Source organism: Amblyomma americanum, chromosome 10 (assembly GCF_052857255.1).
Source record: "Amblyomma americanum isolate KBUSLIRL-KWMA chromosome 10, ASM5285725v1, whole genome shotgun sequence".
NCBI lineage: Eukaryota > Metazoa > Arthropoda > Arachnida > Ixodida > Ixodidae > Amblyomma > Amblyomma americanum.
This window is the reverse complement of record NC_135506.1, coordinates 133,266,251-133,293,641: the sequence shown is the minus strand read 5'-3', so window position 1 is coordinate 133,293,641 and position 27,391 is coordinate 133,266,251. Positions and strand designations below refer to the sequence as shown.

At 47.7% G+C, this 27,391-nt stretch overlaps 1 protein-coding gene and 1 long non-coding RNA gene across 2 annotated transcripts in view; one reads left to right on the top strand and one right to left on the bottom strand.

Annotated features, from left to right (window-relative positions):
* Positions 1-27,391, bottom strand: part of LOC144106848 (uncharacterized) — a 101,030-nt gene that overhangs the window by 15,726 nt on the left and 57,913 nt on the right. The window lies entirely within an intron of this gene.
* LOC144106849 (uncharacterized) overlaps positions 1-27,391 on the top strand; it is a 117,864-nt gene that overhangs the window by 42,766 nt on the left and 47,707 nt on the right. Inside the window, exon 2 of the long non-coding RNA XR_013309136.1 lies at positions 22,351-22,623. This is a non-coding gene — a long non-coding RNA (uncharacterized LOC144106849). The remainder of the gene's footprint in view (positions 1-22,350; positions 22,624-27,391) is intronic.

The window sequence follows — 27,391 nt, the reverse complement described above, 5'->3', positions numbered from 1 at the left end:
ATGCAGGTCACCCCGCACATTTTACCGCCTCGCTCCTCACTGCGCCTCCCGTAGCCACCTGTCGGGTCACCAGGCAGCTCAGACCGGCAACAGTTGCACGACTCTTGGGACCCTCGACTCACCTGGCTACCTATGCTGCGTCACACATCAATACGCCGGTCGGCAGCTGCTGCACCGGCACCGCCGGCGCTGGGTCCACTGTGCAGGTTGTGTCACCTTCTTCGCCTGCCCCTAAGCGTCCCTCGTTGCCCCCTGAAACCTAGGCCGCAACGCCACAGCCAGGGTCGCCCACCTGAGGGTCGCCTTCGGAGCTCAGACGCCTTGCACGGACCTTTGACAATACCAACTACTCGTCTAGGAGGGAGCCCTGCAGCTAACCGCGCGGCCGGCAGTGGCGAAATGGCGAAAACGACGAAGAGTCGCCGGCACGCGCTGCGGGGAACGCTCGGGACCTTGGTCTCGGCCGGACTCTGCCGCAGGCGCTCCGCTGCTGTCTCCTCTCCGGCAACCCTCCAATAAATGTGGCCACGGTCGCCTTCCTGTGCGACCTCCGCAAAGCGGGACACGGTCAGTAGAGGGCGAGACGAATCTGGCCACAGCCGATATGACACATTCACAACAGAGCGTCATGCCTTGTATCCCATACTCGACACGCTAGCCAAAGTTGATCACCAGAAGGTGTTCTCGTCTTGCAGAGGTTGCGACGACGGTATGGGCAATTGCAATGCTGTGGTTGAAGGGCACATCAAGGGCTGGAGTGGCGATGTAGTCGCCATCGGGTACAGGCGGCACATAGGAGAAGCACATGTAAGTGGCGGCGGCGGTTGGCAGACGGACAAACTCGGCAGAAGTACGGGGCACAACTTGAGGTGGCGATTGTGCAGAAAGAAGGTCAATGACAAAAACACTAGTGGAGCAGTCGATGAGGGCAGAATGATCAGAAAGCAAATCAAGGACGAGAATAAAAGCTTGAGTGCACCTTTTCTAGAACGGAGAGCTGAACGGAGGTGTGGTGGCAAGAGATTCTCCCACGGGCTGTGCATAGTCCGACCACTGGAGGCGTCCTACCATCGGATGCACGTACACCGGCTGTAGTGGCTCGCTTCAGTACTTTTCTTAGGCGGCGGCGTAACTGTGAACTCAAGACGAATGCTTCTGCACAGGTATCAATGAGGGCTGTGGCGTGGACACCATCAACGTAAATGCCGAGCAAATTACTTCGTCAAAGGAGGGCTAAGCTAGGATTCTTGAGCCGGGTCTGTACTGCCACATCACCTCCATACGCTGCAGTGTTGTTTCCGTCTGGGGGCGTCCGCTGGGGCCAGGCGAGGTGAAGCGACCGCGTTGTGGCGAACGGGACTGGAGGCGCTGAGGGGGAGGTGAGCGCCTTAGGCGGGGGTCTGGACGTCAGCGGGTGTGCTTTGCGGATCTACGCTCGGCGAAAAGGACCGGGTCGTCTTTCGGGGTCCCAAAAGCTTGACATGTCACTGGACGTGTAAGGACGGAACCAGCGACAGTGTCGACATTGGCAGGTGATGTGGCGAACAGGCGAACAGTGGTAACAAATTTGCTGGTCGTTGGGTGTTCGCCAGTGCGAACGGTTGAGTCGGGGCTGGGAGAAATACTGAAGGCGTCCGTGATTGATCGCAGTAATATCCAAGGTTTCGAAAGGAGACATGGGGCTGGCAGGCTGAAGACCCAAGTTAACAATTTCTTGGCGGACTACGACTTGGATGACAGAAATGGCGGGCAAATGACAGTCGGCAGCACGTGGCTGCAGGGCGACAGGGGACATGGCCTTAAGTTTTCATCGGATGATGCGGGTGACGTTTTCAGGTGGTGCTGAGGGTTGTCGGGGCAGCAGATCTTGATATTATGATGTCGAAGCTGTGTTAGAAAGGCGGACGAATCATCGGCTATTTTTGTGGCCGGAACAGCGCAGCACGAGACAAAGAAGACAAATTGCTGCGCTGTTCCTGTCGTAAGATCATGCACCAACCAGCCCAACTTTTCACCTTGCCTCGGCTATTACGGCGGCTTTTGGTTTCCTGGAAGCGCCTACATTCCTTTACTGGGCCGTAAGGCGTTGGGCAATTTTGATAAACCAGCTGGTTGGAAACGTCGTCCGCAACGCCTGCCAACGTCCGGCTTTATAATACTGCTTCTGTCACCTCTAGTGTTCCGTAGGGATCGGTACTGAGGCCTCTAATTTTTTTTATTTGTCAGTGACATTGTGAAAAATGTTATCTGTAAGGTGCGGTTGTACGCAGATGACTGTGTCCTATATAGCTCGATCAATGCTTTATGAGACACAAATAATCTGCAGCAAAATTTGGACCGCATTGAGCGCTGGTGCGAGAAATGGGACATGGCTTTGAATGCTGCAAAATGTTGTTATATTTCTTTTAGGCGCAGGCGTACTCCTGTTTTGTCTTCATATGGTTTAAACAACCAGCTTTTATCTAAACTAACAGATTTTAAATATCCCGGGATTTATTTTTTGGCTGCCCTGACATGGAGAAAGTAATGTATATATATTGGCAAACGCATCGAATACTAAATTTTTTAAACAGGAATTTTTAAAGAGATATTTGTCGTCTTTGTCCGTCGTCGACTCGTGGTATAGTGCCAAAGGTCTTGATTGGGGTTTTATTGGCGCTGTCAAGCTGTCAGAAGCAGCTCTTTGCTTGTAAACCTCAATAAAACTTCAATTTGGGCTAGTTGGTGCATTTTTTAACCAAGGGAACGGAGCAGCGCAAAAACAAGCAATCAGACAAGGACAAGACACGACACGAGCGCTCGTGTCGTGTCTTGTCCTTCTTGTGTGATTGCTTGTTTTTGCGCTGCTTCGTTCGCTTGTAAACCTGCCAGAATATTTTAGCGAAGTAAATGAAAATGCAAGGAAAGTGAAACTTGAAAAGAAGACAAGAAGCCTTCTTTATACATGACTGTCTTCCGCGCGGGTAGACAATGTCCTGACAGAAACTCTCAGGGGCTCCTGTCTTCTAGAGGGAAGCATTAACACACACCTTTCCGCTTTGTACCCTGGACAGCACATAAGATATTGTTCTATATCTCCGCACGTACAACGCTTGGAACACAGCGGAGACGATGCCAGGACCATCTTCTACATGTATACGTAGGGGTAAGAGCAGAGCACGTGAGGATGCGATGTAGTAAAGTGGCTTGGGATCTTATCTTATTAGACTCCTGATCACGCATAGCTTCGTTGTGAACTCCCCAGGGCACTGAACTGGCTGAGCACCGTTTCTCTCGAGTCCGTTGGTATCTTAAATACTTTCCTTGGTGAATTACCTGATAGCGCTTTATTGGTGATGTTGTCCGCCACCCCGTTGCCTATGACACCTATTAGTGAAGACACCTGTTGGAAACGTATCTAGAAGCCTCGGCTGTGCAGATGATGTGCAATGCGTAGAAGTCTAAGAGCTCGGGCAACATTAGGGAACCCATGTTCTTACCTTTGAAGGGTAGACTTTGAACCTGTCAGGATCACAGCAGCTTCAGCCAGACAATGCCCTAGCTTCCGTAAAGACGCCTCAAATGTAACGCTTTCAGCCGTTGCGAAGGACATTACTTCGGTGAAACGTACAAAGTAGGCAGTATTCAAAGACAAAATATGCAAAGCCGCTCAGCTAGCTCCTGTAACCTTGTCCGCAGAACCATCAGCGATAAGGTGAAGATGCCAGGAATACTCTGTTTCAAAATGTTCAAGTAGGAGCGAAAGCGTTGAGCGCCTATTACTGCGTTTCAGCTTAGCAGGAACCCTATCGGCACCCGCGCGTTTTCGGGGCACAGACTTAGGCCTATGGTCTCGCTGTCGAAGGTTGTAGTTTCCGCGCAGGTCCGCGGCTCGTCTCTAATTCCCTGTCGGCTAAGGAGCCGAAGTTCTTCAGAATGCTATAGGCTAGCGGCAATATTGTCACGGTGTTGGTGACAAGAAATGAACCCGGCAAGATAGGGATCGACAGCACGTCCTTCAGGAGGGGAGACAGTGAACTTCAACATCCTACAATCCGAGCGCCTTTAGCGTCAACGTCTTTTTGCCTGAACGTCACCTGGCATTCTTCCCCTCTTAAAAAATGGCCGCCATCGTCTGGAAGACGTTGAAGTAGCGAGCGTTAGCTCTTCGGTTTACTAGATGAGGAAAGTGAAAAAGACCGCGCCCGTTGTCCTGTCACCTCCCGTGAAGATCCATCCCAAACGGAACTTTCTTCGTTTGGGGGGTCAAGTTGGGTCCAAAATTCGGCTTGCGGCGCGATACAGTAATGCTTCAATTAGCAATTGCATGTATACAATGTTTATCTATTATTTAATTGTGATATTGTTTCTATAGCACCACTCATAGGGTTTTATTTGCCTACTAAAATCGGTATACAACTGTCCCCGGATGGGTGCCCCTTTTTGTCCGCGAATATATTGAGGAACGAATGATGGTGGTGGTTGGTTGGTTCTGGTGTATTATCTGCGGCGGGTTACATTTGGGCCTAAAATATTAGATTTATTTTTGGAAATATGGCGGAGTGCTTGAAGCACTCCGGCCCAGGTTCGCACGGTAGTGTACTGCCTCCGGGATGGGCCCGGGACATATTAGCGCACGCGCGTCTTTTCTTATTTTTGTTCTCCTATCTTTAGACTATCCAACTGTCAGCCCGTGGCAGCGGCTGCGGCTCAGGTTCAGCCAGTGGGCAGGCCCGTGCACTTCTACACTGCTATTGAAAGATTTCCTTTCTTCTTTCACTCCCTTCCTTATCCCTTCCCTTACGGCGCGGTTCAGGTGTCCAACGATATATGAGACAGATACTGCGCCATTTCCTTTCCCCCAAAACCAATTATTATTATTATTATTATTATTGAAAGATGGCGCTACAAGTCTCCATGCGAGATATGCTGATTTCTAGTTGCTGCCCCTAATGGCGCTGTGATCTCAGGGAGTACACAGCAATGCACCAAATCAGATAGTACAGGATGATATAGGATGGGCCTCGTTCGAGAGCAGAGAAGATAGCAGTAACATAGCATTTGAGGAGCGATTGAGAAAAGGGGGGAAAGCAGTGGGCTAGGAGTGTTTTCAGATACCTGTACATAAGGAATGTTGACACGAAATGAAGAAAGCTTACTAGAAAATTGACAAGCCTATATCTGGACAGCAGTAGGGGGCAAATCAGCAATTATCGGTTAAGAAAAAGGTTAAAGAAACAGAGAGAGCTCTGTGGAAAGCACGGATTCTGACGAAATTGGCGCTGGGAACATACAGGATCTTTAAGCAGGAAATTGCCAAAGAAGATATCTAGAATATCTGTAGGGGAAGCTTTTTGTTGTTTGAGGCTAGGACGGGAGTTTTGCGGACTAAGACATATAGATTCAGGTACTACGCGATAGACAGGGAAGATGGGGAACGGCTGAACACTTGATACTTTTCTGTAAAGAGCTTCACTCTACAGTGGAAAGCAGTGTGGCTGATTTATCCAAGGCATTGGAGTTTAAGGACAGTGAAGGAAAAGTAGATTTTAAGCTGGTAGAAGTAACCAACCGAAGGTTATATGATTGGTGGCTAAAGTCAAGACAAGAGTAAAATTTCACAAGTCATGGCTAGGTGGCTTAAACCACCGACCGATTTAAAGGGTTCAGCCTTATCCATCCATCCATCCATCCATCCATCCATCCATCCATCCATCCATCCATCCATCCATCCGTCCGTCCGTCCGTCCGTCCGTCCGTCCGTCCGTCCGTCCGTCCGTCCGTCCGTCCATCCATCCATCCATCCATACATACATACATACATCCATACATCCATCCATCCATCCATCCATCCATCCATCCGTCCGTCCGTCCATCCGTCCATCCGTCCATCCGTCCGTCCGTCCGTCCGTCCGTCCGTCCGTCCGTCCGTCCGTCCATCCATCCATCCATCCATCCATCCATCCATCCATCCATCCATCCATCCATCCATCCATCCATGCATCCATCCATCCATGCATCCATCCATCCATCCATCCATCCATCCATCCATCCATCCATCCATCCATCCATCCATCCATCCATCCATCCATCCATCCATCCATCCATCCATCCATCCATCCATCCATCCATCCATTCATCCATTCATCCATCCATCCATTCATCCATTCATCCATCCGTTCATCCATCCGTTCATCCATCCATCCATCCATCCATCCATCCATCCATCCATCCATCCATCCATCCATCCATCCATCCATCCATCCATCCATCCATCCATCCATCGGTAGCAGACCCCACGAAATTTCGAAACGTGATGAGTAAGAGCTAACGCTCCTGAAATTCGCGCAGAAGAGCGCGCGAACAGCATCTCACACATGAACACAAGAAAGGATCAAAGATTCTGGAGGGTCACTGTGCAAAATACGGCTTCATACGTAAAACATGGACGATCTCTGGATAAGGTGATACTGTAGAAGCTTGGGCAAGTTGGTGTGACATGGTTTTTATATTATTCCCTTCCGCAAAAGAAACTCCTGGCAAGCGTTGAAGAATGCATTGATTCTTTTGGTGTGGTAGCTTTCCAGAATTCTGCGGGCATCAGCAATAGCAACTTCTTGGAACTCCTTACTTTTTACCTTAACTCGACATTTTCCACCTGGAATGAATCTGTTTACCTCCAGAGCAATGGCGTCTGCATTGGTTCATGCATAGCTCCGATACTGAGCGACATTTATCTCGCGCACCATGACAGGCTCCTTGATAGTCAACTAGTCGAAAGCGTGGCTCGTGTTTTTAGGTTTGTAGATTATTTTTGTAGTTTTTATGACATGTGCAGTTACTGACGCAGGGGCCTCAGTCTCGAAAGTTTTATCAATTTTTCACACCTGTCTTGACCCTCTTGTTTTGACGCATGAAACGCCTTCTGAAAGAAAGTTACGTTTTTTAGATCTTGCCATTTGCACAACAATAGCCATGTGTGCTGGCGTTACGAGCCACGATGCCAGAAGCCCCTCACGCCTTTCACTTCTGCACATTCTAAGCTTGTAAAGCGCGGTATCGCAAAGCTGTGTTTAAGAAATGCCCTAGAAAAATCATGCCATCATGCGATGCAAGACAGCTATCAAAATCAGGTGGTACGCTTACAAGCAGCAGGATACCCTTCCGACCTTCTGATTGCAATATCAGAGAGCCTGTTAAGAGAAATCATTAATTCAGGCCGCAGAGATTACACTGAAAGGCACAAGGAAGAAAAAAGAAAGTATGTGGTTATTCCTTATCTTCACCGCATTTCACATAATCTGAAAAGGGTGGTAGCGCGTGTCGATGTAAACGTTGTTTTTTCCGCGCCCGATAAGCTCTCCACACTCTGCCATATTGTAAACAGCAGCAATGAAAGGATGGTTGGCTGCGATAAGAAACACCAGAAAGGTTTTGTACCATGTAGCAGCAATGTTGTGTACAGGTTTCCGCTTACATGTGGCAAGCACTACACGGGGCAAACTGGTCGTTGCCTCAACGACCGGTTGCGGGAACACAACAACAACGTGAGCGGCACCGCTTCCCGTCACCTTGGCATTCATTGCAGAGACTGCACAGAGGAAAGAAAAAAGAACAAAAAACTACCGTGTTATCCTGTTTTCACTCAGTGTCGAGTGCTGTCAGATAATACAACAAAAACCACTCGTGAAATCATTGAAGCTTATGAAATCCATAAATTCAAAGATGAATGCGTAAGCGTTGCCTCAATAGCTCTGTCTGATAAAGAACTACGTTTCCTTGATGAGAATAGAAAAACGTGCGCAGCTGGTCTTCTGCCACTGTAGACCGGTGCTCAGGAATTATCATTTTCGTCAATCTGTTTTGTGTATCTGTCTTTTCATTTGAGATTGGTTGTCACTGTATTTGAGTAGTGAAAATCACCTCAATAAACCAGTTGTAAGTTCAGCGCCGTGTCTGTGCACTTGTCACGTCCTTTGTCCCTTGCGCTGCTGAAAAACCTGGATAAGGTAGTCGACGGCTTCTCTGCTGTGAAAGTGCCCCGTCCAGGAATACCTCGTAATTAACGTCGCTGACGGGCCGCAAGATCTTATAAGGGCAGAAATAGCGACATATGAGTTTTTCGCCGAACAGGTATCCACACCCCAGCCTGGTCGCCGGGATTGTAGAAGACTTGTCTGTGTCGAAGGTTGTATCGGCGCGAGTCTTTATCTTGCTGCTGTGCGATGTGAATTCGTGCTAGCTGATGATCCTGCTTCGCTTTGTGGGCATACTTCTAAGCGTCAGCAGAAAGTTGGTCACGTACGGTATGATCATGTCCCAAGTCCTGCGTTGGACATCGACGTACATCGCCTGCATGTTCGCCATGGTCTTGTTAAGCCGCGCTGTCAGCCCGTTTGCCTGCTGGAGGTAAGCAGTAGTTATACATTGGGTCGTACTAGGAAACATTGGTTGCGCTTTCTAGATAATCACATGTAAGAAGACAGTACAGGCGCAAACTAACAACTGAGGTTTATTCCAGAAAAAATACTTATATATCATACCATACCAGCGCTGGCGCATCAGGGTATCAGCAGCGTAACAAAAGAACAACCCAAAATCAGAAAAAAAACCAAAGGCGTGGCTCACCTAAACATACTATCAAGAAAACGTGCCTCCCTATTGTAAAGTATGACTGATGTGTCACTGATGCATGCTTGTCCCTTCTTTTTTATATAATATGACTCAAGAAGTTCACGTGCTTTTTCATTACTGCACTTGCGCAGGATCTTAACTTGGTGGAGCAGGGGCCTGCATTTATGTTCTAAGCAGTGCATGGGTAAATGACGTTGCTCCTGGTTTTTAATTGATCTTTCGTGTTCTCGGATTCGCACGTTCAAACATTGGCCCGTCTGGCCTATGTAGGTTTTGCCGCATGTCAGGGGAATCTGATAAACAACGCCAACTTGGAAATCTAAATAGCGGTTCTTGTGTTTCACGCCGCAGCCACCTTGCTTTGTTCTGGCGTGAAGTCTCCCAATGCGGGCGCAAAGGCGACTCAGCTTGCAGGGAGCCGAGAAAACGAGTGGGACACCATGCTTTGTTGCTATCTTCAGATTATGTGCAGTTCTGTGAGCATATGGAATTACAACTGCCTTTGAAGCTTTGTTGGCAACATCAGAGTTTATTTTTTGGGGCGCTTTTAGCCTCTTTTCGAGCGTTTCAACCACTGCCAGCACAACCACTTTGGGGAAGCCAGCCTCTTTCAGCCTGGAAATTTGCATGTCGAAGCTAGCCTGCATGGCATGCGTACATGACTTCTTCAAAGATTGCTCAATAATCTGTTTAGCAATGGCCCTTTTGGTGATTTTAGAGTGGGGTGAATCATATGGTAATAGTTGTTTTTGTGTGCGAGGGCAGAAACAGCTACAAACGTGCTCTTTTCCAAAGGTAAGTTTGAGGTCAAGAAACTGCCGAGTGTTATTAACAGGGAGCTCATGTGTAAAGGTTAGACCTAAAGCATTATTCTCAAAGAGATTTAAAACGTCTGCAATGGCATCGTCATACATACAATCATTTCGTATTTTCAGCAGCACAAGAAAATCGTCAACATACCAGAAAACGTGTGCTACTTTGTCATTGTCAAGTACACCATACACGGTGCGGTCAATACTCGTTAAAAAGATATTGCATAAAACTGGTGCCACGCACGACCCAATGCACACTCCCTGTCGCTGCAAAAAGGTTTGGTTGTCAAAGGTGATAAAAGTGGCACTGAGATAGAATTCTAAAAGAGCCAGGAAACTGTCTACCGAAATGCCTTCTGAGTTTTGGAAATCAATGACATCATTAGCTTCAATGCAGCTACGCACTGATTCAAAAAGTGGCTGGTGAGGTATGGAGTAGAATAAATCTTCTACATCAACTGAGAGCCCAAATCCGATTGAGTCAACTGTCTGCAGAAACGAAAAAAACATCTTCTGAATTCTTCGTGGCAAAAGGATCATCAATATGCAACATGTTCAAATGCTTCTGCAGAAAGATACTAATTTCGTGTGCCATGTGCCTTTCTCGCTAACAATGGCTCTGAAGGGTACATCAGCCTTGTGCGTTTTAGCGGAAAAAAACACAGACAGGCTGTCGTCCTTGCTATTGTTCCTTGACCTCTGCAGTTCCTTGACCTCAAACTTACGTTTGGAAAAGGGCACGTTTGTAGCTGTTTCTGCCCTCGCACACAAAAACAACTATTACCATATGATTCAGCTCACTCTAAAATCACCAAAAGGGTCATTGCTAAACAGATTATTGAGCAATCTTTGAAGAAGTCATGTACGCATGCCATGCAGGCTAGCTTCGACATGCAAATTTCCAGGCTGAAAGAGGCTGGCTTCCCCGATGTGGTTGTGCTGGCAGTGGTTGAAACGCTCGAAAAGAGGCTAAAAGCGCCCCAAAAAGTAAACTCTGATGTTGCCAACAAAGCTTCAAAGCCAGTTGTAATTCCATATGTTCACAGAACTGCACATAATCTGAAGAAGATAGCAACCAAGCATGGTGTCTCACTCGTTTTCTCGGCTCCCTGCAAGCTGAGTCGCCTTTGCGCCCGCATTGGGAGACTTCACGCCAGAAAGAAGCAAGGTGGCTGCGGCGTGAAACACAAGAACCGCTATTTAGATTGCCAAGTTGGCGTTGTTTATCAGATACCCCTGACATGCCGCAAAACCTACATAGGCCAGACGGGCCGATGTTTGAACGTGCGAATCCGAGAACACGAAAGATCAATTAAAAACCAGGAGCAACGTCATTTACCCATCCACTGCTTAGAACATAAATGCAGGCCCCTGCTCCACCAAGTTAAGATCCTGCGCAAGTGCAGTAATGAAAAAGCACGTGAACTTCTTGAGTCATATTATATAAAAAAGAAGGGACAAGCATGCATTAGTGACACATCAGTCATACTTTACAATAGGGAGGCACGTTTTCTTGATAGTATGTTTAGGTGAGCCACGCCTCTGGATTTTTTTTCTGATTTTCGGTTGTTCTTTTGTTACGCTGCTGATACCCTGATGCGCCTGCGCTGGTATGGTATGATGGATAAGTGTTTTTTCTGGAATAAACCTCAGTTGTTCGTTTGCGCCTGTCCTGTCTTCTTACATGTGATTGTCTAGAAAGCGCAACCAATGTTTCCTCTTGCAATGAACCAACTTGCCCAACAACGCATCCTGCTTGGGTCGTACCGCTTAGTTGAAAAATTTCGGCCATCGTCCGGAAAATTTCGGCCATCCATCCATCCGTCCGTCCTTCCATCCAACCATCCATCCGTCGGTAGCACACCCCACGAAATTTCGAAACGTGATGAGCAAGAGGTAACGCTTCCGAAATGCACGCAGAAGAGCGCGCGAACAGAATCCCACACAAGCGCACAAAAAAGGTTCAAAGATTCTGCAGGGTCACCGTGCAAAATACGGCTTTATACGTAAAACATGGGCGATCTGTAGATAGAGTAGTCAACGGCTTCTCTGCTGTGAATGTGCCCCGTCCGGAGGTACGTCGTATTTAAGGTCGCTGACGCGCCGAAAGACCTAATAAGAGCCGAAATTGCGGCAAATGAGCTTTTCGGACAAGCCCCGCCGTCGAACAGGTATTCACACCCCAACCTGGTAGCCGGGATTGTAGAAGACTTGTCTGTGTCGAAGGTTGTATCGGCGCGAGTCTTTATCTTGCTGCTGTGCGATGTGAATTCGTGCTAGCTGATGAGCCTGCTCGGCATCGTGGGCATACTTCTTAGCGTCAGCAGAAAGTTGGTCACGTACGGTATGATCATGTCCCAAGTCCTGCGTTGGACATCGACGTACATCGCCAACTTTTGTCAGCCGGTGCGATAACTGGTGCACGTACGGTGTAGCTGTACGCCTCAGCCTTTTGCAGCTTTTCTCGGCTGCCACGCCAGGGCGGCCACCTGCCCTGATTTCTTTCAGGAGGCATTCCGCCACAGCCGTCACAGTAACCTTAAGAAAACCGGCGTTCTGCCACCGGTGCACTTGCGTCTCCAAACTAACCTTAATTTTATGCTGGCATGACTTCTAGACAGCACCACGCACGCAATTTTTTGCAATGCCCCACTTGACCAATTTTCAGTTAGCCAATTGTATGCTGAAATTTCTTTTGTGCGTGGCTGGTACTACCAAGAGATGTGCCCCATGCCAAAGAACAAAACATAGCTTGAGGAATCGTTCATCGGAACTTCATGCGGGAATCTCAGCTTGCCAGAACAGTCACCGAAAATCTCTGAAACACTTTACACAACCTGTGGTTTGTCGCTCTCGTTGTCAACATTCACAAACCCAATAAAATTATCCACATATATAAAACACCTCACTACATGTTTTTCATCTTTCATGCACGCTGCAACGCGCTTGTCAAATCGGCCTAAAGATTTTTCACTAAGTATAAGAGCTATGCAGGAGCCTATGCAAATACCTTCTTTTTGCACGAACTTGTCGTTAAAACAACTTTACGTGGATGAGAGGTAACACTTAACTAACGCTACAAAGTCATTTACAGAAACCCCGCTGCTATTTTGGCACCTGAAAGCCCCCTCCCCCCCCCCCCCCCAGCTTTCAATCCACTGTTTCACTGCGTCTAACCGCTCTATTTGGGGAATCGAATAAAACAGGTCCTCAATATCAGCTGAAAAAGCAAAATTGGCTCCGGAAGCACTACCTTGCTCACCCAAAAATTCAATCAGGTCCTTTGAGTTGCTCACAAGAAAAGGGTCTTGTGCGTGTAGTTGGCTGAGGTGCTTTTATTGGTATTGTAAGGGAAGACTTTACGGGAGACGTTAATTCTCACCCGCTGGCAGAGAAGTGATCCCAGCGAACAGTGCCAAGCGATGAGGATGGAAATTTACAGGTGAAAGAGAATGAAGTCACATCCAGAGAGGTGACGACGAGGAAGGCGCATAAAGTGGTCACACTAACTATCCGCGCGGTAAGAAGCGGCCAGCCAGGCCGCGATCAGTCTGATGCAGAGCGCCGAATGAAAAGCTTCAGGCGGGAGACGTGGACAATTTCAGTCCCGCGGTAACGACGGTCCGGGTGCGGATGAACAGGAATGACACGGTAGTTAACTGGTGAACTTTGCTTGAGCACCAAGCAGGGACCAATGAAACGAGGCTGAAACTTGTCGCAAAGGCCAGGCGTCCGCGGAGGGGTGGGAAGCAAGACTTCGTCTCCAGAGTTGAACGAGACAACGCGGTGCGTCGTTTCGTAGTGACTCTTGCGATCTTCCTGGCAGGCTTCAATGTTCAGGCGAGCAAGGTGGCGGCATCCGGACATGCGGGAGAGGAATTGTTCGGGGAAAGACGGTGAGGAGCTCGTAGGCGCCGAGAAGAAAGAGGCGTCGAGGAGGGTAGTGGGAGAACGGCAGTAAAGGAGTAAAAACGGGGGGTAACCAGTGGTTCATTGCAACGCGGAATTGTAGGCAAAAGTGACGAAAGGAAGGACTGCGTCCCAATTCGGTGGTCAGGTTCGACGTACATAGCAACCATATCTTACAGGGTGTGATGGAACCGCTCAGTAAGACCATTGTTCTTGGGGTGGTAGCTGGACGTCATCTTGTGAAGTTTAGAAGAAGCTTGCAGAACCTTGGCAACAACGGTCGAAAGGAACGTCCGGCCGCGGTCACTGAGAAGCACCTGAGGGACTCCATGGCGCAGAACGATGGATTGGAGAAAGAAGGCAACTTCGGGCGCCGAGCCATCAGGCAAGGCTGTGGTCTCTGCGTAGCGTGTCAGATGGCCGATGGCAGTAACTATCTATCGATTACCTCGTGTAGAGAGAGGAAGCGGGCTATACAAGTCAATGCCGACGACGGCGAATGGCGTAGCGGGGCATGGTAGAGGCTGCAGGTGTCCAGCGGAAGGTGAAGTGGGCTATTTTCGGCCCTGACAGAGCGGGCAAGATGTGACGTATTTAGCGACGCTGGAAGAAAGGCCAGGCCAGAAGAAACGGCTCTTGACGCGGTCGTTGGTTTTGTGAAAACTTAAGTGACCGCCGTCGCGTCTTCGTGGAGGGCCTCCAAAATTCGGGAGCGAAGTGTGCGTTGTACCACTGGAAGCCAGAGGGTGTCATCAGGGCAGTAAACGCAGCGGCAGAACACACCATTTTCGGGTTGGAACTGTTGAAGCTGCCGACGAAACCGAGCGGTAGGAGGGTAGGAAGCTCCCGTGAGACGGTCGATTAGGGAGCGGCAATACGCATGGCTGCGTTGATCCAACACAAGGTCGGTTAAATAGTCAGATGCGACGCAGGGGAGGGCGGCGAGGTGCAGAAGAGCTTGCAACGACGAGGAATCGCTGTGGCAGGTGGAAGGTGGTGTTGAAGACCAACCCGAGGAGTACAAAAGAGGGCAACGAGAAAGGGCAGCGGCGTCTTGGTGCTTTCGACCGGACTTGTAGGTGACGTAAAAACTTCATTCTCGGAGACGAAAAACCCAGCGGCTAAGGCGGCCAGTCAAACTTCGGAGGCTAGACAACCAGCATAATGCGTGATGGTCCGTGACGTCCGTGAAGTGGCGACCGTAAAGGTAGGGAAGGAATTTATCAACTGCCCACACGACGGCAAGACATTCCTGCTCAGTGATAGTGTAGAGACATTCCGCGGGTGTCAGAGTGCGACTGGCGAACACAATAACTCTTTCGCGAGAAGTAGTATCACGCTACAGAACAGCACCATGGTCATTGCCGCTAGCGTCAGTGTGTAGAATGGTTGCAGCAGCACCGTCGATGTGGCCAGTGGCAGCGTCGGAGGTGAGAGCTTGCTTCAAGGCTTGAAAAGCACTTTTGCATTACTCAGTCTAAACTAAAGCACTGTGAGCAGTGAGGAGCTGATGCAGTGGCGCGACAATGGTAGGAAAATTTCCTATGAAGCGGCGAAAATAAGAGGACAGACCGAGGAAACTCCGCAGTTCTTTAGACTGCTGGGGACGGGCAAAGTTCAGGACAGCGGCAGCCTTGTCAAGGTCGGGTCGAATGCCGTCCCGGCTTACGTGGTGGCCCAGAATCGTGATTTCGTTCCTGGCGAAATGGCAGTTTTTCGTATTGAGTTGAAGGCCAGCAGAAGCGAGGCAAGTGAGCACATCATCAAGGCGGCGTAAGTGTTCACGAAGAGTTGAAGAGAAAATAACAATGTCGTCCAGATAGCATATGCAGGTTTTCCATTTCAGGTCGCGAAGCACTGTATCAATCAAGCGTTCAAAAGTAGCAGCAGCGTTACACAGTCCAAATGGCATAACATTAAATTCGTAAATGCCGTCAGGAGTAGCGAACGCGGTCTTTTCCTTGTCTGCTTCATGCACGGGAATCGTCCAATAAACGGAACGAAGATCAAGGGTGGAAAAGTATTCAGCTCCCTGAATAGAGTCGACGGAGTCATTTATTCGGGGCATAGGGTTAACGTACGTATTTACGAGTAATTTTGTTGAGTGCACGGTGATCAACACAAAAGCACACTAATCCATCCTTTTTCTTCACAAAAACCACCAGGGAAGACCAGGGACTGACGGAAGGGCGAATAATTTCTCGGCAGATCATATCACTCACATTCTCCTCGATGACTTTGTGTTCAGATAAAGAAACGTGATACGGGCGGCGGCGAACAACCGAGGTACCGTCGGTCACGATGTGGTGCTCGGCCACTGAAGTCTTGCCTAGGGTAGTGGAAGCCACATCAAAAGAGCATTGGTGCTTGCGAAGCAAGTCCAGTAACTCTTGCCGTTGCGACGCCGGGAGATTGATGGTGGCAGAGAGGAAGGAGAGAGAAACGTCCGCTGAATGGGGCGACTGGGAGGAGGGCGCAGTAAGCACGACGAAGGAAACCTGGTGCATGTCCAACGTGCAGGAAAATTAAGTGCCTTTAGGTAATACTAGAGGTTCACGGGAAGTGTTCTAGGCAGCGAGGACGCCTGATCCATTTTCAAACCGCACCAGGCTAGGCGGCAAGGGAAGTCACCTGATCAGACGTCGATCAGAATGCGCGATGAACGATGGTATCAGAAGTAAGCCTGACAAGATCTTGGCTCCAAGCGGCCATAACAGAATCAGCAGTGACAATGAGGCGATGACAGGGCTCGAGGACTTCAGAGGATTGGTCGCTCTCGGTCATGTGCACGATGCGGTCACGGCAAGAAATAAAAGCACTTACAAAACACAAGAAATCCCAGACAAAATTTATAAGGTAAGCGCAAGGAGAAAGCACAGCAAATTGTACGCGGTGGAAAACACCGTCAATAGAAACCCGAACGGTGTACTTAGCGGATGGGTGAATGATGACGTCGTTAGCTCCACTCAAGGGAAGCCCATCGTACGGCGTTTTCACCTTCCTCAAGCGAGAACAGAAGCCTGCGTGAACAACAGAAACTGCAGCGCTTGTGTCAGTCAAGCTAATAGCTCTAAACCTTCTACCCACACTAAAACCATATTATACGGGCTCTCCGGAGGTATTTGTCGGTGTCCGAAACATGCAGCTTTCCCTCCAAAAACTGCACTAGCAAGTTTTCCCAGCACCGGTCAGGCGCCGGAGAAGCCGGCCGGAGCGGAGAAGAAGGGCGGCGGTACGGCGAAGGGGATCGAGCTCTGGTGGGCCGATAACCACGAGGCAGAGCAGAGCTGGCGGAAGGTAAAGAAGAACGTCCCGACGAGTCAGTCAAGGCACGGTGTTGATGAGAGGGACCACTAGTAGTGTAGCCGCTTTCGGAGGCTTCACACCCGCGACGTTTGTCTTGAAGGCGCCGACGGCACAAGCGGGAAATATGGCCCCGGAAGCCGCAATAATAACAAATCAGGCGGCCCAATTGGACGGCAAGACGAGTAGAACGGTGGCGTTGAGGTTGAAGGTGCCAAAGCTGTGACATGGTCGCATGGCAGCGCTGACGTTGGAGGCGGACCAAAAACGGGTGCATGGCAACGCTCTGAGTGTACATGGGTGTAGGGCGAATAGCAGGGATGTCTGGTGCCAGAGAGCAGGCTACTGACGCCCACTCTTCTTTGATAATGGTGCCAAGGCCAGCACCAGCAGAGGACGGAGCAGAAGACGCAGGTGCCGTAAGACACAGAGAACCGTGTGCGAGAACCTCATCACGAGTGAGCGCACGAATCAGAACACGCAGGTCGTAGTCGGCGGGCAAAAGGGAGGCAGTCGGATCAGGTTGTAAACGGATGGATTGCAGCTTATCGAGGCGTTGGCAATTCGCGATCGACGGTAGTAGGGTTTTGGACAGCAAAGGCATTGAACGCCAGAGAGCCGATACCGTTCAGGACGTGGCGCACACGGTCAGCCGCGGTCATGCTGGCATTAACACACCGGCAGAGAGAAAGTACATCCTCAATATAAGAAGTGTACGACTCGGGAGGGCGCTGGATGCTGTAAGCGGGCTTCTTCTGGGCTACTTCAGACCGAACAGCCGGAGAGCAGAAATCATTCGCAACTGCTTCTTGAAACTTGTCCAGTCGGGAATATCCGTCTCATGGTTTAAGAACCATGTGCGTGCAACGCCAGTCAAATAGAATGACATATTCAGGAGTTTAAGGGAGTCGTCCCAGCGGTTGAACGAATCGACGCGGTCATAGTGGTCAAGCCACTCGTCGACGTCGTCGCCGCGGAGGCCAGCAAGCATCTGAGGGTCGCGTTGACGGCTGCTCACGGTCCAAGTTGCGGGGGCAGCAGAGGGCGAGCGGGAGGAACGCGGGACGTCCGCGTTCTCCTCTTGGGACATGACGGTGAGAGTACACAAGCGGCGACCGCAACGCAGCTCCAGGGAGAAGCGGGCAAAGAGGATACGGGGGATCCAAGGCGCACGTCTAAGGAAAGACTTCACGGGAGAGGTTTATTCTTACCCGCTGGCAGAGGCGTGCTCCCAGCGAACAGCGCCAAGTGATGACGATGAGAATTTACAGGTGAAAGAGAATGAACTCGCAGCCAGAGCTTGTAGCTAAAAAGTTGGCGAGGGCATGCGGAATGATTTGTAGGTTGCGACAGGTGATTCCACCGAAACTCAAGCTTCTTGTATATAATGCCTTATTTCTCCCGCATATAAACTACTGTAACCTTGTTTGGGGGACAACATCTGCTACACACATCCACAAATTACTTTAATACAGAAAACAGCTATCCGCCATATTGCAAATGCCCCATACGATTCCCATACGCGGGATTTATTTCAATCATTTAATGTCTTGACTGTCACGCATGTATACATATTTAACCTGTTCTTAAAATACAAGAGCAGCTTAAAACACACAATTGAGCATTTTCTTCGAATGAGCCGCCTTAAAAAATCCTTGCAGCTGCCATACAGTGTAAGGCAAAGAAATACATGGGATTTGCCATTTTCCCGAACCAATAACGGTTTTAACAGGTTGCAATATCGTGTACCATTCCTGCTAAATAGCCTTGAAAAGTTACATATAGACCCGAACACCATGACTAGAAAACAATGGAAAAAATTTTTAATGACGAACGACGGTATCCAAATTTAAGAAAAAAGTACAGAAGAAAATGTTGTAATGTAAACGTTTTCTCTTATTTTGGAGCATGCTTGGTTTTGTATTAGGTTCGTACGATTCATTTATTTGTCTGTACGTCCCGAGTGTAAATGGTCTAACTTAGACCAGAAACTCGTTTTTTTTTCCTTTCCCTTTTGCTGCATATGTATCCAAATATGTTGGCCTGCACGTGGGATGCTGTTGTACGCGAATACATTTGTATTGCTTTTATCTGTGAGATGCAACGTATATATGTTTATAAAAACTTGTATTTAACATGACTGAAAAACCTTCACGCTGCCAATCAAACAGGGGCAAGGGCCTTGTCAAGCTCTTTGTAGCAGCTTTTTTGCTCTTGTCCCAGCATTCCTTTGTTACACGCGGAAGAATGCTGAATAAAGATTTGATTTGAGGTGACGGCGACGAAGGCGCATAAAGTGCTCAGAGTATTTTGATACCAGGCCTTGCCAGATTTCTCTCTCGGATACAATTTCTCTGAGAGGCATGCCTTCTTTGTGGTTTTTGCGGAAAAGAATACGTTCACCTCAGACATATTCGCCGCTTGCATACTGCAGCAAAATTTAACCGATTACAGGCAGCACGGCTTCCGCAGGGGCGCATCTACGGTCACACAACTTATAGAGGAAATGCATGATTTTGCTGCAGCAACCGATAAACAAAGCCAGATATTTTTTTTTACATTTTGAAAAACCTGTCGACACCATGTACCATCCAAAGGCGCTATTAAAATTGCAACCCATACTTGAGAACGTCACGCTGCTTTCGTGGATTGCGGCTTATCTCTCCTCTAGAGGCCAAAGTGTGGGAGTTGAAGTGTGCTCCAGCTATAGGTTTGTCCAAGCGGGTATTCCACAAGGAGCTGTTCTTGGACCCCTTTTCTTTCTGGTTTTTACTAACGATATTGTTAGCGTAGTGCCAGTGAAACTAAATCTTTTTGCTTATGGTTGTATTACCTACCAATAAATTAAAAATTGCATGTTGTTCAGCTATGGTTAACCCTGGTCGAAAGCGAAAAGCTGCATCTCCCTTGCTACGTTCGTGGTCGAGCGACTGGCGGTTTCCATATATAGCCATACCGACACACACGCACAGTAGTAGGCGTTTTTTTTATTTCTTAAACGTCTTGCTTTCCTCGAAACGACATAAACTTCGCGACCATGGCTTCTCGGTGCATGACTACGCAAGATGTTCATCTTCCTCCATCGCCCCAGGCGTATGGCAAGGAGCGCACACACAGGCGCTTATATACCCCTCGATTTCTTGCTCTTACTCTTTTATATGACGGAAGGACGGACGGATGGACGGATGGACGGATGGATGGATGGGTGGATGGATGGATGGATGGATGGATGGATGGATGGATGGATGGATGGATGGATGGATGGATGGATGGATGGATGGACGGATGGACGGACGGACGGACGGACGGACGGATGGACGGGCGGGCGGGTGGGCGGGCGGGCGGTTGGGCGGGCGGGCGGGCGGACGTACGGACGGATGGATAGATGTATGAATGGACGGACGGGTGGGTGAGTGAGTGAGTTGGTGGGTAAGTGGGTGGATGGATGGATGGATGGACGGACGGATGCATGGATGGATGGATGGGTGGATGAATGGATGAGGCTTAATGCTTTAAATCGGCGGTGGTTCAAGCCACCTAGCCATGACTTACGAAAGTTTACTCTTGTCTTGACTTTAGCCACCAATCAGATAACTTTCGCGTGGTTACTTCAACCCGCTTAAAATCTACTTTCCCTTCACCGTCCCTAAACCCCAATGCCTTGGATAAATCAGCCCCGCTGCTTTCCACTGTACGGTGAAGCCCTTTACAAAAAAGTATCATGTGTTCAGCCGTTTCCCCCTCCTCTCCGCACGCAACGCACAACGTGTATATCTCGTGGTACCTGAATCTATATGTCTTAGTCTGCCAAACTCCCGTCCTGGCCTCAAACAACAAAAACATTCCCCTACAATAACCATAGATATTTTCTTTGGCCATTTCCTGCTTAAAGAATCTGTGTGTTTCTATTGCCCATTTCGTCACCATCCCTGTTTTTCACAGAGCTCTCTGTTTCTGTAACCTGCTTCTTATACGACAATTGCTGAATTGACCCCCTACGGCTGTGCAGATATTTGCTTGTAAGTTTTCTAGTTCGCTTTCTCCATTTCGTGTCAACATTTTTTATGTACAGTGCATGAAAACTTTCCTAGCCCACTGCTCTTCCCCCATTTTTCTCAATGGCTCCTCAAATGCTATCTTACTGCTAGCTTCTCTGCTTTCGAACGACACCCATATCACCTTGTACCCCCTCATTTGCTGTATTGCCATGCGCTCCGAAAGCTAGCCTTCATACGCCACGTGGTTTGATTTCTAAACTTGCTTGAACATCTGGTCTCATGCACAGGACCGCATTACTGAAAGTCAGGCTAGGAACTATCACCCCTTTCCAAATCCCTCTTACCACTTCATACCTATCGTAATTCTACAGTGCCCTATTTTTCATAACACCTGCATTCCTACTAGCTTTATTCGTTACATATTTTTCATCCTCTGTCACATACTCAGCACCGCTTTCTATCCACACCCCAAGATACTTGTACTCATCCACTACTTCTAGCTTGAAGTCCTGTATTCTATGCTCACAGCCCTCATGATTAAATATCATGACTGCAGGTTTTCCTTACTAAGCTTGAAACCTAATCTATCTCCTTCTCTACCACATATGTCTATCAACCTCTGCAAATATTCCTTGTTTTCAGCAATTAGCACTAAATCATCTGAGTATATAAGTCCTGGTAATGACTATTTAATCCATTCCCCTTGCTTGAAAAAAAGGAAGGTTAAAGCCTAATCCGATCCTCTCTAGCTTGGTCTCCAACCCTTGCTGGTACAACATGAACAAAGAAGACAGAGGACATCCTTGCCTAAGACCCCGCCGTATCGCTACAGGCCCTGATACATTTTTCCCATTTTATGAGCACTCTGTCACCTTTATATATATCTTTTAAAGATTAATTACTCCATATTCTACGTTCAATGTGTCCAGTATGTCCCACAAATACTCGTGAATAACGTTATCTTAGGCTCCCCTAATAACCAGAAATGCTAGCCATAGGTGCCTGTGTTCCTTTTCGGCAATCTCTATACACTGCTACGCCAGCTACGGCAGCGACACCAGCGGCTATTACACCAACTATTGCGACTTTGACATTTCACCTTGACCCTTCACCCTGACCTTTGGTCTTACCCTTGACCTTATGGACCACCTTGGTGTCGAACCTGACTACCACCAGTTATGCTCAAGGTTTGTCCTCTAGCTACATTCAAGGTGAAACTTGCGGCCCCGCTGACGGTTCGAAAAGCTGGCGTAGTAAAGCTTTTCGCTCCACACTCGAATGACCAGTTTCTGCTAAATTCTTCGTTAGCCAAAATATAAAACTGGTGCTCAACGTGGCAAATAAAAAATATACAAAAAACGGTAACAATGATATAAAAACGCAAAAGAAAAAACCTCATCTTTCTGCAAATAGTTGTAATCCTCACCTCAGACCACAGAAGGAATGAACATACTTCATAAATTACAAAAAATGCTATGGAGAAACTAGGTTACATAGGAAGAACACTTCAGAGCTCTACTCAAGAGATAAAACTCCTTGTCTACAAAAATTTTATCTGACCAATGTTTGAATATGCTTTTGCAGCCTAGGATCCGTACACTCAATTAAACCTTGCCAAACTCGAAAGCATCCAAAAAAAGGTCGCTCAATTCATCTATGGGCTTGGCGGCACCGGCGCGAACAGAATGAACAATTCACTCCTCACCCTTCTCCAGGTGGTGGCCTATTCTGCACAAGTTCTACCGGAACATGGCCTCGTCAACGTATCGTGGAACACGGCTTTCCTTTGCGCCGCACAAGAAACAGGAGCGGCTGCAACAAGCTTTGACGAATGGCAATGGACCGGCAACCGCTGCGTCGGCACAGCACCAGGAACATCGACATTATCGGCGGAGGCGTTTTCCTTGAACCTGCCTGTCCCTGAATTCGGCAGTGGGCTTGGCGGCACCGGCGCGAACAGAATGAACAATTCACTCACCCTTCTCCAGGTTAGTGAAAAACGTTATTACAGCAGTATTAGGGACGATTGTCCTGGTTTGCTAGTGCTGCCGAGCCCACATGCCCTCTTGTCTATTGCTGTTGAGTGTTGCGATGTCATTTCTGGCATTCTGCTATGCTGTGGCAATATTGAAACGAACCCGGGGCCCGACACGGCGGCTTTGTTACAAACTATTCTTGATGGTCAAAACGAAATCAAGGCGGATATATCAGAAATGAAGCATAAGCTGTCTAACATGGAAACGGTGGTATCTCATGTGACCGAATTGGCTAAAAGGCTTGAGGAGTCTGAGAAAGAACTATCTAGTTTGCGTGCAAGCATGGATAACATGTTGAGAAAGATCGACGACCTCGAGAATCGTTCTCGTCGAAACAATGTTGTCATTCACGGTATTCGTGAGGTTCCAGATGAAACGTACGAACAGCTAAAAATCAGTGTAGTAAGCGGTGTTTTTCATGATAAACTGGGCGTTTCCGTGGCGAGCACCGAACGTATTCATAGGATAGGACGACCAAGCAGAGAGCGTCCCAGGCCTGTAATTGTGCGTTTTGGCAACTACAATGAAAAGGTAGAAGTACTAAAAAATACCAAGAAGTTGAAGGATACAAATTTTTTCGTTCACGAAGATTTCTCAAGTATCGTCAGGAACAGAAGGCAAAACCTTTGGAAGAGTGCTGCAGATAACCGAAGGAACGGACAAAAAGTGGCTTTAATTTTTGACAAGCTGAAAATAGATGGTGTCATGTATGCTTGGAATGACGTTACAAGCGAACGTTATCAGGTTCATCAGCAGCTATCAAATGCTTCCACGTCTGCCCGAGAGAGTGCTTCTACGCCTACCCGGGGGAGTGCTCCTCCATCTGTTCAAGACTGACAGACAAGCGGAAATGAATTTCATATACTAAACATAAATGCACGCAGTCTTGTTAATAAGGTAGAGGAGCTGGAGCACGTTTTATTAGAACACCAACCTGATGTCGCAGTTGTCACGGAAACTTGGCTTCACCGTGATATTTTGGATACGGAGATATGCCCCCCTGGGTATGGCGTTATCAGATTTGACCGCAGCAGCCAAGGGGGAGGCGTAGCTATTTTTAATGACAATACGATACAGCACACGGTTATTTCAGGCCCTCATAACATCGAATCCGCTTTTTGCCGAGTCTATCGCGGAACACATGAAATTTTAATTGGCGCTTTGTATCGTCCTCCGGGCGCAACTTCAGACGTCATTGATGCATTGAACGACTTTCTACACCATTTGCGAATTCAAAACAAAAACGCGATAATCGCGGGGGATTTTAACGTTGCGGATGTGAAATGGGATGAAATGATGCCGGGGCAACGTGAACGAGAGGCAGCGCTCGGTCTTCTAGATTTGTCCTTTTCTCATGGGCTTCAGCAGGTAGTACGAGAGTACACAAGAGTACAGGGTAACAGCAAATCAGTTTTAGAGCTTCTTTTTCTAACTCAAGGTCTTTTGTGACAGCCGGTGGAGGTAGAAGTGTTGCCTGGTCTTTCCGATCATTGTTTAGTTAGTATAAAATTGTCCTTTGCCTCTTTTCGAAAGAAAACGATTGAAGTGTCATCTTACAGAGATTTTAACAGGGCAGACGACACCGCCGTACTTGACGAGCTAGATTACTGCTTTGGCCCGTTTGAAGAACTAAGCTGTAACGAATCAGTGACTGTTAATGAGCAATGGTTAGAATTCAAATCTTTAGTCCATAGGTGCATAACTCGTTATGTGCCACTGGTCACAAAAAAGAAACGTGCGTGCAGTCCGTGGATAACAAGGAACATTATTCAACTAAAAAGAAAAATCGGCAGGCGTAGGAAAAAGTACCGACGCACACTCGATCCGGTTGCGTTGAGTGACATGCTAGCTCTAAGTAGTAATATGAGGTCACACATAAAGGTATCTAAATTTAAGTTTTATAACGTTACATTGGAAAAATTTCTACGAGAATCACCTCAAAAGTTTTGGAGACACTTGGCAGTACCAAAGAAAAAAGTCGCGGAGATAAGCTCAGAGAGCTGACCTATAAGTGAAAAGACTGAAATGTGCGATCTTTTCAATAGATACTTCGCAAGTTTTTTCAGTGAAGACGATAACAAGCCAGCGGATAATAGGTTCGCTGCTGAAACACGCGCAATTGACGACATAAGCTTATCGATATAAGGCGTACTGAATTCATTGTTGAGCCTAAAAACATCAAAATCAATGGGCCCTGATGATATTCCTAATCTGTTTTTGAAGCGATACGCAGAATGGTCAGCTAGATACCTCGTACTAGTGTTTAGGAAGTCACTATCAACAAGCATGGTTCCCGATGATTGGAAAACTAGCAAAATAGTTCCTATTCTCAAGACTGGAGATTCAAAAACGGTCAGTAATTATCGTCCCATCGCACTAACGTCAACCTGTTGTAAGCTTCTAGAGCACATTGTCTCAAAGCACATTCGACAATACTTAACAGATATTGAATTATTGAACAGGTGTCAGCATGGTTTTCGACAGGGCATGTCAACGGTTACACAATTAATAGAAACTTTGCATGATTTTAGCGAAATCATTGACCAGAAAGGGCAAATTGACATAATATTCCTAGACTTTAGGAAAGCCTTCGATCAGGTAAATCATAGAAAACTTTTAAGCAAATTTCAATCCGTACTCAAAAACTCAAATATAGTTCGTTGGCTGGAAAGTTTTCTTGTGGGCCGCAGGCAATTTGTAAGTATTGACGGGAGCGCATGCCAAGTGTGTGACGTGACATCGGGAGTGCCACAGGGCTCGGTACTCGGACCGTTATTGTTTCTTGTTTACATAAACGACCTCATTGAAGATTCAGAAATCAAGGCCAGATTATTTGCAGACGATTGCTTTATTTATACTAATGTTAATTCAGTTGAAGATCATGTTAAGCTTAATGGTTACCTGCTCAACATTAGCGAATGGTGTAGAAAGTGGCAAATGTCTTTAAACCCCAGTAAAACAGTATGTATGACAATCACACACAAACATCAGCCACTCGAATTTGACTACTCATTACAAGAAAACAAACTTAATCGAGTAACAGAATATACATACCTGGGAGTGACAATTACTTCAGACCTGCGTTGGAACACTCACGTACATAACATTGTTGCTAAAGCAAATAAAAGATTAGGATTCATTAGGCGGTAACTTAAGCATGCTACACAGGATACTAAGCTTACGGCTTATAAGATGCTCGTACGCCCGATAATGGAATATGCGTGTGAGGTGTGGGATCCCTACACTCAAACACTTGCAGCTGAACTGGAGCGAGTGCAGCGACGTGCACTTCGCTTTATCTATTCTCGCTTCCGAAGACAAGATCAGGTAACCCCACTTTGCACTTTAGCGAACTTGCGCCCTCTTCAATGTCGCCGGAAACAAAAAGGACTCATTCTTTTCTATAAGATTATGAACAACATGGTACATATCGATAAGCAGCGATGCATTAGCGAAACTACTTCACGTATCACTCGGGCTAAACATTGCAGACACGTAAAAGAACAAAAGTTTTCTAAGCACTGCTACAAGCATTCCTTCTTCCTGTCCACAGCGAGAGAATGGAACAGACTGCCAGAGAATGTGGTGCTCGCATCGGGTGTGGATGTGTTCTCTGCCGGAGTTCGTGATTGTTGGCATAGTGCCTGATATAATGCGCCTTGCATTTGTGTTGGGCATGGTGTTTTCACATTTTTTTCTGTTTCGTTGCAGCGATATTTTTGCGCATTTTTATTTGTTGCTTAGAGGTCAGTTCCATTTTTTGATATGTTAAAACTTGGCACCGACTGGATGGTGCTAGTGTTTTGTTTGTCGTGTTCCGCCTTTGTAATCTGTACCCTGTATCGCTCCTATCTTGGTCCTGACCGGACTGATAGTATCTCTAACAAATAAATAAATAAATAAATAAATAAATGGGTGGCATATCCCATCAACTTCACTCGTGGAAGAAGCTAATTTAGAGCCATTACAATTGCGGCAGTATAATGAACAAATGAAATGCATGCATCTAATCTACAAGAGTAAGCTTCGTATAGATAATAACATTTATATCGAACCTTTTATACAGCGATGAAGGCGTTTAAATGTTTCCGAAAAATAATTGTATGTGGTTTAGCTCTGGTTAACCGTAGTTGAATTGTGAAAGCTTCGTTTCCTCGGCACGTCGTCTACGCAGCGTCTCATTCCGACGCTCTCAAACCAGTCTGAAGACTCACTCCGGGACGTGGCACGACTTCTAGCCGCATCTTCATTACGACGCTTCTCGAGTCGTGCTGCGCGTTCTTCTGGCGCATCTTAAGCGCGTTATCTTCCTCGCTTCGCTCTGTCGTTGCGTGCCTTGCGCGCTCTCCATAACGACTTCAATGCACCGAGACGAAGCGCTTATATATATATATACACCTCGCGAGGCCACACCTCCTCTCCCTCTACCCCAGCGGAGCACACCAGGCGGAGCGGGCGGCGACGGCAGCGGCGTGGACGGCGGCGCCATCTGTTGCAGCGCGGCTGCGGCGTTGGTAGGCAACGGCGCCTCAAGGTCGTTCGTGGACCGGCGCATATGACATACGGCTGAAGGGCGCGACGAGCCGAAATGGCTCGCTGGCTGGCGAAGTCCTAAAAATTGGCTGTGGTTTAGCTGTGGTTAAACCTGGTAGGTAGCGAAAGCTGCCAAAAGCCGCGGCCCGTTTCTGCGAAGGCAGCAGCGCCCCTTCTGTACCGCTGC